The sequence below is a fragment of the Lepisosteus platostomus genome, chromosome 6 (assembly GCF_059453375.1).
Source record: "Lepisosteus platostomus isolate fLepPlt1 chromosome 6, fLepPlt1.hap1, whole genome shotgun sequence".
In the NCBI taxonomy this organism is placed as follows: Eukaryota; Metazoa; Chordata; class Actinopteri; order Semionotiformes; family Lepisosteidae; genus Lepisosteus; species Lepisosteus platostomus.
Window position 1 is genome coordinate 10044790 of NC_142616.1, and position 13382 is coordinate 10058171.

A 13382-nucleotide genomic window follows, 5' to 3' on the forward strand; every position below is an offset into this window, starting at 1 on the left:
ACGCTCTCGAAGTTGCCCAGCACAAACTGCTCCGCTCTCTCGCCGAGCTCCGGGAGACCGTAGGCCTCAGCCAGGGCAAGGACATTCAGGCAGCGGCAGCTGCCCCTCTCGGCCAGGAGGAAGTCCAGGGAGAGCGGGAGGGCGCCCAGCACCTGGTACCACAGAGCTGCCTCCGACACCACAAAGACGCTGTCCCAGCTGAGGGGGAAGGCAGGGTACGACACTCAGGGTACGACACTCCAGGCATCTGGATGACCTTCTGATGGGCCTCCCTCATGCTGCTTGTGAACACGGCACGGAAAAAGTCACCACCAGAGGACAGCACCACCCGGTGGGCTGGAGGAACATCGACAATCAACACTCTGAATTTGATCTTGTGACCTCTTGGAATTCACATCTGTGTGTCTTTTTTGTCAGCGTTTGTACACCCTCTAGAACACTGGGTTTGAGTATATCTGTCTGAAATACAGTGTATTCCCCTGGACTGACTGGACTGGGGCTCACCAGGGACAGAGCTGGAGACTCCTGGACTGACTGGACTGGGGCTCCCCAGGGCCAGGGCTGGAGACCCCTGATCTACTCACTTGTTTTTGTTTCACAATGAGGCCTTGAGAACGTTTCATCCTCAGGAAGGAAAAAAAAACAATGAATGTAAAAAGATTCAGTTACAGCAGGAACTACACAAAAAGAGTGTATTTAAAAAGTATCACTAGTGGTGTTTAATTGGTACTAAATATCTGCTTTCAAAGTTTACCCATGGCGATAACAGCTTTAGAGTGTTAGTGTGACCTATTATCTCTCAGAGCAAATACTCCAAATGCTTATTTATCTTTTATTAGGAACACACAAAGACTGTTCTTTATGTACAGCACTCTGTGGCTTTCTGACTTATCGTTCATTGTTTGGTGTTGCTTATTCTCAGCACTTACTGGAACCTGTATGGCTCTAAATTTCCCCTACTTCTAGGCTGACAATAACATATGCCAGAGCATTCTCTGATTTAATCTAATTCATTTTGTCTTTAACTTCGGCCTTTCCCAGGGCGCAAGGTTGACGGAAATCTTTGCCAGCCTTTGTGAAGTTATCAGGGATTTACAACCCAGAAGCATAGATTACACAATAGGCAAAGGAACAAGTCATAAATTGTGTATCAATTACACACATGCTGAAAAGAGAAGAGAGAAACCATAACGTCTCCGCTGTGAAGCCTTCTTCAGGTGTGAGCTACTGTATCAGCCCACTGAAGCTCAGCAGGTGTGAGTCTGGTCAGTACCTGGACGGGAGACTCCTGGGACAAACTAAGGCTGTTGCTGGAAGAGGTGTTAGTGGGTCCAGCAGGGGGAGCTGACCCTGCAGTCTGTGTGGGTCCTAATGCCCCAGAATACGATGACGGGACACTATACTGTAAGAAGGCAACGTCCTTCAGGTGAGACGTAAAATCGAGGTCCTGGTTCTCTGTGGTCATTAAAAGTTCCTGGGTGTTTCTTGAAAAAATAGGGGTGTAAGGCAGAGGAATCCTACTCTGTTGGGCCCCTGAACAAGGCCCTTAACCCCAACTGCTCTAGGGGTGCTGTACAATGGGTGACTCTGTGCTCTGACCCCAAGCTTCTCTCCCTGTATGTCTCTCATGGAGGTCTGTGAAAAGACGAATTCCTAATGCAAGAAATTGTATATGGCCAATAAAGTGATCTGATCTCTTATCTCTCTCTTAACTCGAACTTGAAATGTAACTGGTACATGTACTGGTACAATGGAATTCTTACAGAAAGTCTCTCGATTGTTAAAACAAGTGTAAAAACACAAAGTGCAGACAGTGCATCAAGACAACATACAAACAAACAGTAGACAATGTACAAGTAAACAAGTAAACAGTAAACAGTTTGAATGTAAACAATGCAGACATGTAAACAATGACTGGAGATGTGCAAATGATAAGAAATCATAATGAGGTAGATGGTGTAGGTGTGGTCCGAGGGGCGTGGCCAAATGTGTTCGCCAATTGCACTGCTTGTGGATAGAAGCTATTGAAGAATCTAGTGGTAAGTGTCTGTATACTTTTGTGGGAGCACAACTACACCCTATAGATGGAAAATACACACCTAACTCAGAACTCACACAAGCAAATTAAAAAGGTCCCATTCAGGGAAAAGTCTGTCAGCAGCTCCATTACTGTTTTTTAAATAATTTGTCATCCACCTCAGTCCTGAAATCACACAGATGTATCAAAACCATCCCATCTAAGAGGTGGCTGAAGAAACCGGAGAGTGTTTATTCCCTTTGCAGTTTCTTGAGGCCCGAGCAAATATCTTATTGCTGTGCTGTGGGGCGTCCTGGGATGGAGTAGGCACCGGTGTCTCGTTGCGACGCTTACTGGTGCCAGATGCTCACGTGTGGACGTGCTGTTCTGGTTAGAGCCCCCGGGCAGGAGTGTGTGACAATGTCACGCCGTGAAAAAGTGCTGTCGATTCCAGTAATGTGGCCACCTTTCCCCATTATGATGCAAGAAAGAGGTAAGGTAATGGGAGGGCAGGCCTACCTTGTTCTGAAATGGGCTTCAAGCCAGCTACTGTCTGGCATTCAAACCTCCCCTCCTCAGGCTGCTGTAGCTCCCTCAGCTTGTACTCAAGCTGCCTTCTAGTCCCCAAGATAGGAAACATGAGGAAAGATTACAAAAGCACTTGTTCAATATTTGCTTTGGGTCTTTTTTTTCAGAGGACTTAATTGACTTTGTCCTGTATGTACATATTTTGGAGTTCTACAAAGTTTTGTCATTGGGCATCTTGAGCAAATGTTTGTTCCCCGTGACACGTAAACCTTGAAGAACGATAACCTTTATTTCCCGGACTCCTGGGATCTTTCCATTCACTTGAAGGCAACTTTAAGAAAGGACTAGGCTGGTTCAATTAGATGGGTGATTGGCTCAATTATCTAATTAAGAGGGCCAATACAGTGGCCTAGTAGGCAGTGTTGCTGCCTGGCAGCAGTGGGGGTCTAGGTTCAGTTCTTGACCCATCTGTGTGCCAGTTGAGCAGAAACTCCCCATGTCTGTGTGAGTTTTCTCTCCAAGTCAACAGATCTGCTGGTAATACTAATTAACTTTATATTATATAGCACCTTTAAAGGTGGCTTCTCAAAGCGCTTTACAGATCGATAACAACATCAATGAAACAAATACAACATATGCACAATGAGAATACACAGTGAGAGGAGACAGTAGGCAGGGGCACGGAATACACTAGGAGCAGAGGGGTAAAGAATGGAACCAGTTCAGTAAAGGCTCTTCTAAAGAAGAAGGTTTGGAGTCTGGATTTGAAGGAGTTTAGAGAAGGTGACTCTCTGATATCCTTGGGGAGAAAGTTCCAGAGCTTAGGGCATAACAGGAGAAGACTGTCACCCACAGAGTGTAGACGGGCTCGGGGGACAGTTAGGAGACCAGAATTAGAGGAGCGAAGGTTGCGAGGTAGGGAGTAGGGTGATAATAGGTCAGACAGGTACTGAGGTGCCAAGCCATGCAAAGCCTTGTAGATGAGCAAGTTTGTAGGTGAGCCTTGTAGGTGAGCAAGTCGACATGAAACTTGACAGGAAGCCAGTGCAGGGACTCCAGGATAGGAGTAATGTGATCACTTGCACTAGACCTGGTCAGGATTCTGGCTGCCAACTTTTGGACATAATGGAGTTTGTTTAATGTAGATTTAGATACCCCAGCGAGTAGAGGGTTACAGTAGTCGATTCGGGAGAAGACAAATGTGTTGATCGTCTTTTTAGCCACAGTTAGCGATAACATAGGAGATCTGCTGGTGGGTAAATCGTCTTCTGGAAACACTGGCCCTTGTGTGAGTGTGAGTGTGCATGTCTGTGTCTTTCTATGGACTGCCATCCTGCCTAGCTGTGTGTCGGCAATGGGTTTAATAGTGGCAACAGCTTTATAGCTTTATTATAGCTCAATGGGTTCATAGTAGCAGATTAATGGAAAGGCGTGGAATGCAAATCATTAGAATCTATTGTTCAAAGGAACTATTACTCAGAGGAATGTGTCACATTGATCCATGACTGGGTGTTCTTAAAAAGAAACTAAAACTGGCTAAAAAAATGTGCATGTTGTTTTCTCAAAGGGAAAGTAGTAAATGAAGCTAACATTTCACCAGAGGTAGAAGCTCCATATTGTTTCGTATATGCTTATTCAGTATTCGTTCGGTCTTCTTTTAACGCGTTGAAGCAGGCCTGGGTTTTAAAATCACTATAAAAGACCGATTTCTGAGGCTTATACATTAAAACAAGTTATGCATCTGCTTGTTTTTAGCCTCTGACTTAGGTTGTGAATTATGCTGGCAACTGGAACAAAATCTGTTCAGCATTCCGTTCTCGAGCGCGAGATCGGCGAGGATCTCATTCCACAGGCGCCATGTGAGATTCCTGAAACAGGAATCGAGCAATTTTTCTCTTACATTAGCAATGCCACTTACTGTATATGTTACACATGAGATTGTCGATGCCCTCTCTCAACGGTGTCCCAAGAGGGACCTGTTGTCATCATCGCGCGGTCTGCTTAAAATGTTACTGAAATTCCGAATTCACAGCGGTTATTTCTCGTTTCTTGCCTTCTGAAAAAGGAGACTCCTGAGTTGCGCTGCGCAACACCTGACGCCCCGCTGTCCTTGAAGCTTGGGAACAGGAGCTGGCTAAAAATAGGTTCTTACCGTGCGCGCGCGCGTGTGTGTGTGTCTCTGTGTCGACGCCGGCGTGAGCGGGGACAGGAGTTTAAACCTCGCGCCCCACCACAGACACGTTATTTCCCACGGACGCCAAACTACCGCTGAAACATCCACGCGACAAACAAGGCACCGCGATTTCCAGAAGCAAGAAAATTTCAACAAAAGTCACAACGCGACTTGTAAAACAGGCCACTGAAATTATGGCTTTCAGAGTTATTTTTATACGCATATACAGTATACATTTAATAGTTTTGCCATCTGCTTGTTTTTTATATAAAATATAGGGGGAAAGTGACGAGTTTGTTACATTGTTTGCATTATTTTGTTCTTATGTTGTTGTTTGTACATTCTCGTGGTGCTGGTCTGGCAGGACTCTTAAAACGTCTGTCCACTTGTACTTCAGAGTGGCTTTCCACCCTTGGGAGTCAAAATGGTTTTAGCAAATTGAAAGCCGTCAAGGACGTTGTACTGGTGGGGGTAGACCAGTGGGTGGCACTCCACTTTCTTGATGGGAACCTCTTGCATCTTCATGAGCATCTGCAGGATTACAGTGCCAACACCAAACCTCTCTTCCAATTAATCTTTACCTCCCTGTGACTCGCTGTGGAGCTGCCTAACTGAAAAGGGGGCTCTCAAAAGAGGACAGGACAGAGGAGTCCTTGTGTGAAGCTGATGGGGCCACCTGGTGCATATTGCAGTTAGTAGCTAATTGGCCTCAGGCTCTCAAACAGCCATTTTATGAAAGAAGCCAGGAGCTCAGCTTTGCTGGGCATCATGTCCCAGGCTCCCACCACCCTTTGTGTAAGGAACATCTTCCACACTCCTACCACCCTTTGTGTAAAGAACATGTTCCACACTCACGCCACCCTATGTGTAAAGAACATGTTCCACACTTCTACCACCCTTTGTGTAAGGAACATGTTCCACACTCCTACCACCCTTTGTGTAAGGAAGTCCCTGAATTAAAAGCGTTACCACATCAATCCCTCTTGCATCCACTGGTTTGTGTTTCACTCTTGACTCTGAGGTTCATGGACCTGATTTTCATGGACAAGGACTTTGAGGTTTTTAAACACTGGGAATTGGGTTTCCTTGTCATCTTCCCTGCTTAAGGCTATAAAGATTCGGTTCTTTTAGCATATCAGAGTGGAGAAGGAACTGAAATGTGGGATTTGGGACTGTAGTGGCTCCTTTTTGTCTCTCCGCACAGTCCAAGCACAAAGTGAGAGTGAACTAGATCTTTAGCCTGAAGCTCATCCTTGTGGAAGCGACAGCTTTCAAAATCCACAGGAATTCATCCCACTGCAGATCCTCTCTGCTCTAGAAGGGGAACTGCGTCAGCTATTCGACCTGCAAGCTCAGTCAGTGCAGCAAATGAGACGCTGATTAATGTTGTCAGTGTTGCTTGAGAAGAGAAAAGAATACTGCAATTTTTCGGGGCCACAAAAGCGTCTCTGTATGGACTTGAACAAGCAGGGTCGGGAGACAGACGCCTTTGCGGTGATACTTGCGCCTAAAAAAGCGGAATAAATGCTCGGATAAGGACAAAAAAACAACAGAAGCGGATTTGTCTCACAACCCCATGGAGATGGTCTGAATCACAAGAGACGGGAGCTCCTCCGCGCCGCCCTGCTCAGATCAATAACGCCCATTCAGCCGCAGTCAATCATTGACAGCGCACGTCGCTGCTCCGCATCGATCCCGTCTCGGAACGGGGAGCCACACAGACCAGGACCACGGGCAGGACAAGGCGCGGATCCGCTGCAGGAGCCCGGGAGAACAAACACCAGGGTGTGGCAGAGTGCCTAGGACATTCCCTTCCCAAGATAAGATGGCACTCTGAGGAAACTTAATTGTTTGTTTTTTTTTTCTTTGATTAAGCGCAAGCAAGCGCACAACTTCCTCCTGAAACCAAACTGGGCCGGAGCCACTGAAGTCGAGTACAGAAGGAAGAAGGTAGCCGAGCAGATGATCAAAACATCCATCCACCCATTTTGTAATCGCTTTTATCACTTGTGCACTGAGGGACGTTTCACTCTTTAAGAATAAAGTCCATTTTAAGGTCATTAGTTGCCCTGAACTGGGATTAGGACTGTCGAGATGTTAAGCTACACCAGGATGGTTAAGTGGTGTTGGACTTGCGCTCCAATAGACATGTCTGTGTGGGTTCAAACTGCACTCCTAGTAAACTACTCATAGCAGGTGGACCTGCACTGGTCCCCTGTGTGTTGGTGCACCTTTATATGACAAAAAGAACAAAGCTAAGTCAAACTCACACAATGAGGGCATTTTGAATATCTCATTTCCCCTGAAGTGCCAATACTCTACAGCACCAAGACGGCCACGTACGTAAGGTGTTATGTTTAAAATCCAATAGATAAGGGTCCGTGTGGTCTCTAACCCCACACCTGCTAGACTCAAATGAGTCACACTCACACGAGAAGCGCATTTTGCTCTTTAAAAATAAAGCCCCTTTACCCCAACATGAAAATGTCCACATTACCACTGAGGAGCCGGGTTCCACTCAGCCTCAGACACTGAACACTGACACTGAAGGATAGCCAAGGGGTTAAAGTGTTGGATTTTAGGATCTACTAGACTAGTGTTTGTGCAGGCTTGAGCCCCACCTCTGATAGAGGTTTTTCACCACCAGGCGCTCTAAAGAGCAGGAAGCCTGATCCCAGGGTGGCTGAAGGCTGAAGCGGTTGGATTTAAACGCTAAGGGGGTCATGTTTGCATGGTGTCGGACCCAACTCCCGGTAAAGCTTTTTAACAGGAGGAAATCCTTGCAAGAATGTATCACTGTAGAGTGACGGATATGAATAACCAGGATGGCTGAGTGAGCTCACGCAATGAGAGCATTTCACTCTTTCTGAGTCGAGCCCGACTTAAATTCACAATTCATCCAGAAGTGTCAAAACCACACCTGCATGTAAGGACAGTACAGAGAGTGAACTCTACAGCATCAAGGTGGCCAGGTGGTTAAGACGTTGGATTTATGAGCCACTGGACAAGTGTCTGCATATGTTTGAGCCCCACTTTTAGGTAGAGGTATTTCGCCAACGATCTGTCTTAAGAGCAGGTAGTCTGAGCCCAGGGTGTTTGAGGGATGAAGGAGTCGGATTTAAACGCTAAGGGGGTCATGTACGCATGGCGTTGGACTCAACTCCCGGTAAAGTTTTTTAACAGGAGGAAATCCTTTCAAGAATTGACCCAGGCTGATGTTTAACTGATCCGGTGGGTTTTCCCACTCCCTGTGCTGGGGCGCTGGGATGGAAATTGTGGGCCCAGAGGGAGCAGTGCCATCTGCTCCCACGAGGGACAGTATCCCGTCTGGCCTTGACACTGGCCGTCTCGTTCTGACCACTCTGAGATTTTACGAACCATTTGACATCTAGCTTACAGCAGAATCCTGTGCTTTAACGCCGGCAGCGTGTCTCACAACAGATGGCCAGTAGGCTACTCCTTTAATACTTCAAGCAGGGGGCTGCGTCAGCAGGCGCAGACTGCAAAGGAACAAGTAATTAATAATAATAATAATTGCTTACACTTATATAGCGCTTTTCTGGACACTCCACTCAAAGCGCTTTACAGGAAATGGGGACTCCCCTCCACCACCACCAATGTGCAGCATCCACCTGGATGATGCGACGGCAGCCATAGTGCGCCAGAACGCTCACCACACATCAGCTATCAGTGGGGAGGAGAGCAGAGTGATGAAGCCAATTCATAGATGGGGATTATTTAAAGTAAAGGTTTATTCCCTGCCGAGAAGAGAAGACGAAAGCTTTTCGGCATGGAATAACCCTTTTCCGGCGACTATTTTAGCCGAGTGGTTAAGGTGTTGGACTTCACCCCGAATGGATAAGTGTCCCTGTGCCTTCCATCGTTCCCACTCCTGGAAGGGTTCGGTGTTTTCAGATGATTTTCAGAAGGTAACATGCGTTGTGTCAATCGTGTCAACGCAGACAAAAACAAGAAATGCAATCACGAACACAAAACTCAATACAAGCCGTCTATGAAATGCAATGACAATTACAATAATTTTAAATAAATAATACAATTAATAATAAATAATCAAATTCGGACGGCTAATGAAATCTGCACAATGTGAAGAGCAAAGTAAAAACAAATACTAGACCTTTACTGCAATATATTGCTGCTCTGGTTAAAACAGGAATGAAATATATACCTATGTTATATATCATTTTTTCCCCCTGATATATTTGCATCCTATATTGTTTTTCTCGTCTTTTTTTGACAAATTATTTTTCCAAATGAGAAAAACCAGGGATAAAAAGAAGATTGCTAGCTCACAGTCACCAGGATGGCCGAGTGGTTAAGGCGTTGGACTTAAGATCCAATGGACGCATGTCCGCGTGGGTTCGAACCCCACTCCTGGTAGTTCCTTTCCGCAATACGTAGAGGGGTTTCATTTAAGCTACTATTTATACTTTGTACTTCGAAGATTAGATTTTAAACCCTGCAATGGGCAAATATTCAAAGTGTACTGCGTTTACAAGGCCATCTAAAATTCCAATAATTTGAAAGTGCTTTACAGTAACGAAAAGCGAGACTTATGATAGAATTAACGGAGAACTATACTGTACGGAGCCCACGCTGCACAGGACTGGAGGTGGACATAGCCTTCAATCACTTAATTACCGCTGGTTGATGTGGCTAACTCTATTCGTAGTGTCTGCACAAAGAGAGCCCGCGAGAGCGAAGGCGATTAATACGTCACCTTGAAACTGTGCGGAACAGGTTGCGCACACGAACGAGCGTTAAGAAGACGGGAGACGCGCGGAAGGACGCTTGTCTGAAAGCAACGCAGTGTGTGTTCGAAACGGGCAACGCGCATGTGAGAATCCGCATACACCTAACCAAACCAAACTTCAGGAGTGCATTATTGATGTACAAAAAATCGAATTTCGACGTCCTGGTCCACAGCAGAGAGGGTGTTTGTGCATCGGTGGACTACTTTGTAGTTTCCTGTCAATGTTTGTTAGTACCTGGATAGGAGACCTCCTGGGAAAGCTGAGGTTGCTGCAGGAAGAGGTGTGAGTGGGGCCAGCAGGGGGCGCTCACCCTGCGGTCTGTGTGGGTCCTAATGCCCCAGTATAGTGACGGGCACACTGTACTGTAAAAAGGTGCCGTCCTTCGGATTAGACATAAAACCGAGGTTCTGGCTCTCTGTGGTCATTAAAAATCCCAGGGTGTTTCTTGAGAAGAGTAGGGGTGTTACCCCAGTGTCCAGGCCAAATTTCCCCCTGGTCTTTACCAATCATGGCCTCCTAATAATCCCCCTCTCTGAACTGGCCTCACCACTGAGAGCTGGTGTGGGGTGAGAGTACTGGAGCATCATCCAGGTGGCATCCGGGCGGTGTGGTGGCACTGTGGTTAAGGCTCTGCACCTGTGGCAGGAAGGTTGCCAGTTAAAATCCTGCAGCTAGCAGAGTAATCCTACTCTGCTGGACCCCTGAGCAAGGCCCTTAACCCCAGCTCCAGGGGTGCTGTACAATGACTGACCCTGTGCTTTGACCCCTGGATTCTCTGTCTGTGTGTCTCATGCAGAGCAAGCTGGGGTCTGTGAAAAAACAAAATCCTAGAACAAGAAATTGTATATGGCTTATACACTTATACATATCTTATCTTATCCCCCATGACCTGTAAAGTGCCCTGAATGTAGTGTCCAGAAAAGGGCTATATATAAGTGCAAGCAATTATTATTATTAGTTTTTGACTTTCTGGTTATATGTATATGATGAGGCAGTTAGCATTAGTGCCTCCCAGCTCTGAGCCCCAGGGCCCAATTTCTGGGGTACTATCTGCGTGGAGTTTGGCAGCGTGTCAGTTTCCTCTCACCGTCTAAAGACGTTCTGGTTGGTTAATTTACCCCTGAGAAAATTGAATTGGAATGGCGTCCCGTCCAGGGTGTGACCGCGGCCATCATCCCCTTTGCGTGCTGGGATAGGCTCCGTCGGACCCCTGAACTGGGTTTTACTTTCGGTGCCAAAAAGTGTCGCGTAGGAGGAGAATAGGGGTTTTCCAGCTTTAACTCGGAAACATTTACACTTCTGACATGTCAGTCCAGCGAGGGGGGAAGGCGCAGAATTGTCGCCGAGACGAAAGCTGACTCGGGGCGGACCACAGCCAGCTCTTTCGCGAAATGAAAGCGCGGAGTTCTGTTCAGACCAACGCGCAACCCTCGACCGAGAGCGTCTGTGTTCCAGCGAGCCGTACCCGAACCCTTCTCGTGTTCTCACCGGGTTACCTTCAGAGCCGGAGTCTGCGGTTTATCAGATTACAACGTAGAGTGCCGCACACGTTGAGCAAATAGCGCGATTCCATTAGTGCAGGAAAGGAACAAGCTGAACTTTTTTTTTAAAAAAGAATATACTGTATATGTCAGTTTATTTTTATTTTTTCCTGCTGTTCAAGTCTGGGCTCCCGCGTGTGTGAAGGCGACTCGCCGAAAACATCCTCCTCCCTTTTTTAGAATCACTCGGTTATCTTCTCCTCCTTCTCCCGCTCCTTCTTCTACTGAAACGGCCACGTCACCGATAAAAAAAATGCAAAACACAATCACAAACGAACTAGCCATCCCGAGGCGATAATAACCAATAAAAATCGAACTGCCTTACAGGTTCAAAGCGTCCGTCTTCCTCAGCTTTTAAGATGTATTAAATACAAAACATGCCATTTAAATATTTATTATCTAGTATCTATCTATGTCATTTATTACATACAGTGCATTTTATATCTCGGTAATGCCTTTAACATTCAGCACCGTCGCACTTGAAATCGATGTAGGCTGTGCATTCTGTTGGCGTGTAGCCATCGAACTGTAACATCACCGCGGCTCTAACTAGTGTAATAAAAACGTGGAAAACTTTTTTTTTTTTTGGGGGGGGGACGTTTTAGACTAAGCCTTCACCTCCTGGATCGACGAGCCGCTGTTTTCAGCCCGGTAACGTCGGCCGGATTGAGGCTCTCAGCAAAATGCCGAGGACAAAAACGGATTTATTGCAGGACAGAATAAGATCCCTAAAACAGACTTTAAAACGGGTAAAAGCAAGGGCACGGGCTGTGGAAAAAAAACGCGGAAGACTGATTAAGATCCTCCCGTGGAGAAAGGGAGAGGGGGAGACACGGCCGGGCACTGATGGCCGTGAGAGCGCGCGAGCTCAGAGAAGAACGCACGAGCCCGCCGGTTCTTCAGCGACGGCCGAGACTCCCCGCATTTCGCAACTCGAGTATCGCGACAGCACTTCTCCAGGGTGCCTGGCTCTAGGAGAGATAGCACAGCACCTCCTCGGGAGAAATCTAAGGCAATCCCCCTGTAGTCTAGATATGTTCCACTACGGGCCGAGCAGGAAGAAGTGGAAACTATAACAAGAGTAAAAGGCGAGAGGGGGGGTCGATCGTTTTATATAAAATCGGGCGTATAGGTGGGATTAACAATGCAGGCTGGGGCATCTTCACTTGAGGATGCCAGGAGCCGCCGTGTATTTTAGACGTTGAAGACCCACCCGAAACAGCACAATGACTCCCGATGGGCAATAAAATATAATAAGCTCCTATAAAGACGTTCGAGCAGTGAGCAGGCGTAGGCCGCAAAGGCACCGGTCCGTGTTTATTCCGGCTGAAAGGAAAAGAAACACAGCGCCTCACAGCTGAAGAAACGTGGTGTCTCTTCTCGCTTCAACACGGAACAAACCTTCACCTCTGTTAATAAACCTCCCCACTGAGAGCCCGTGTGCGATAAGAGAACCGGAGCATCATCCAGGTGGGGCTGGACACTGGTGGGGGTGTAGTGGAGGCTTTACATTACCTGTAAAGCGTTCTGAGCGGAGTGTCCAGAAAAAGCGCTATAGAAGTGTAGGCAATTGTTCTTAAATTATTATTATTATTCACCAGCTCCTATAAAGCGCGCCTGTGCGGAGCTCGCACGCATTTCCAACACTTGCTTTCAGACGTTAACGATTTGCCTTTAGACATAAACGTAGACGGAGGAGGCAAAACGTCGCTACCAGGAGTGGGGTTCGAACCCACGCGGGCATTCGCCCATTGGATCTTAAGTCCAACGCCTTAACCACTCGGCCATCCTGGTGGTAGGAACTTGACACCCGGTGTGCGAGTTACTCAATCGCGGAAACAGAAAGGAGTCTGGCAGGCGATAACAGGATAGCTGGCTCCGTTTTATTTTGTACTTTTTAATTAAAGTACAATGGTTCGGTAAGACGGGGTAACATCAGTTCATCTTTAGAAATCCTGGTGTTCAAGCACAGACTACAGGAGACGTTTTTTTCCCCTAATGTTCCTACAATGACAGATTTAACAACTATTCACTAGTATCCGGGTGGCGGCGACACACTGGTGGTGGTGGAGGGGATCCCCATTACCAGTAAAGCGCTTTGAGTGGAGTGTCCAGAAAAGCGCTGTATAAGTATAAGGCATTCTTATTAGTAGTAAGATGGGGTGACAGTTACTTGTCTACCGCCTGATGTGTGCTCTTGAGCGTTGTAAAATATGCACGTCGCATGGAGTAAAAGATTACTCTAATAGATGACACTATATAGCTGCCGTCGCATCACCCAGGTGGGGCTGCACCCTGGTGGTGGTGGAGGAGATCCCCATTACCTGTAAAGCGCTTTGAGTGGAGTGTCC

At 46.8% G+C, this 13382-nt stretch overlaps 2 non-coding genes across 2 annotated transcripts; one reads left to right on the forward strand and one right to left on the reverse strand.

The window, feature by feature from the left end:
* Positions 1-9033: 9033 nt before the first annotated feature.
* Positions 9034-9116, forward strand: trnal-uaa (transfer RNA leucine (anticodon UAA)). Its single transcript has one exon. It is a non-coding gene; the product is annotated as a tRNA-Leu (tRNA).
* Positions 9117-12742: 3626 nt separating this feature from the next.
* Positions 12743-12825, reverse strand: trnal-uaa (transfer RNA leucine (anticodon UAA)). Its single transcript has one exon. It is a non-coding gene; the product is annotated as a tRNA-Leu (tRNA).
* Between the last annotated feature and the right edge of the window lie 557 nt (positions 12826-13382).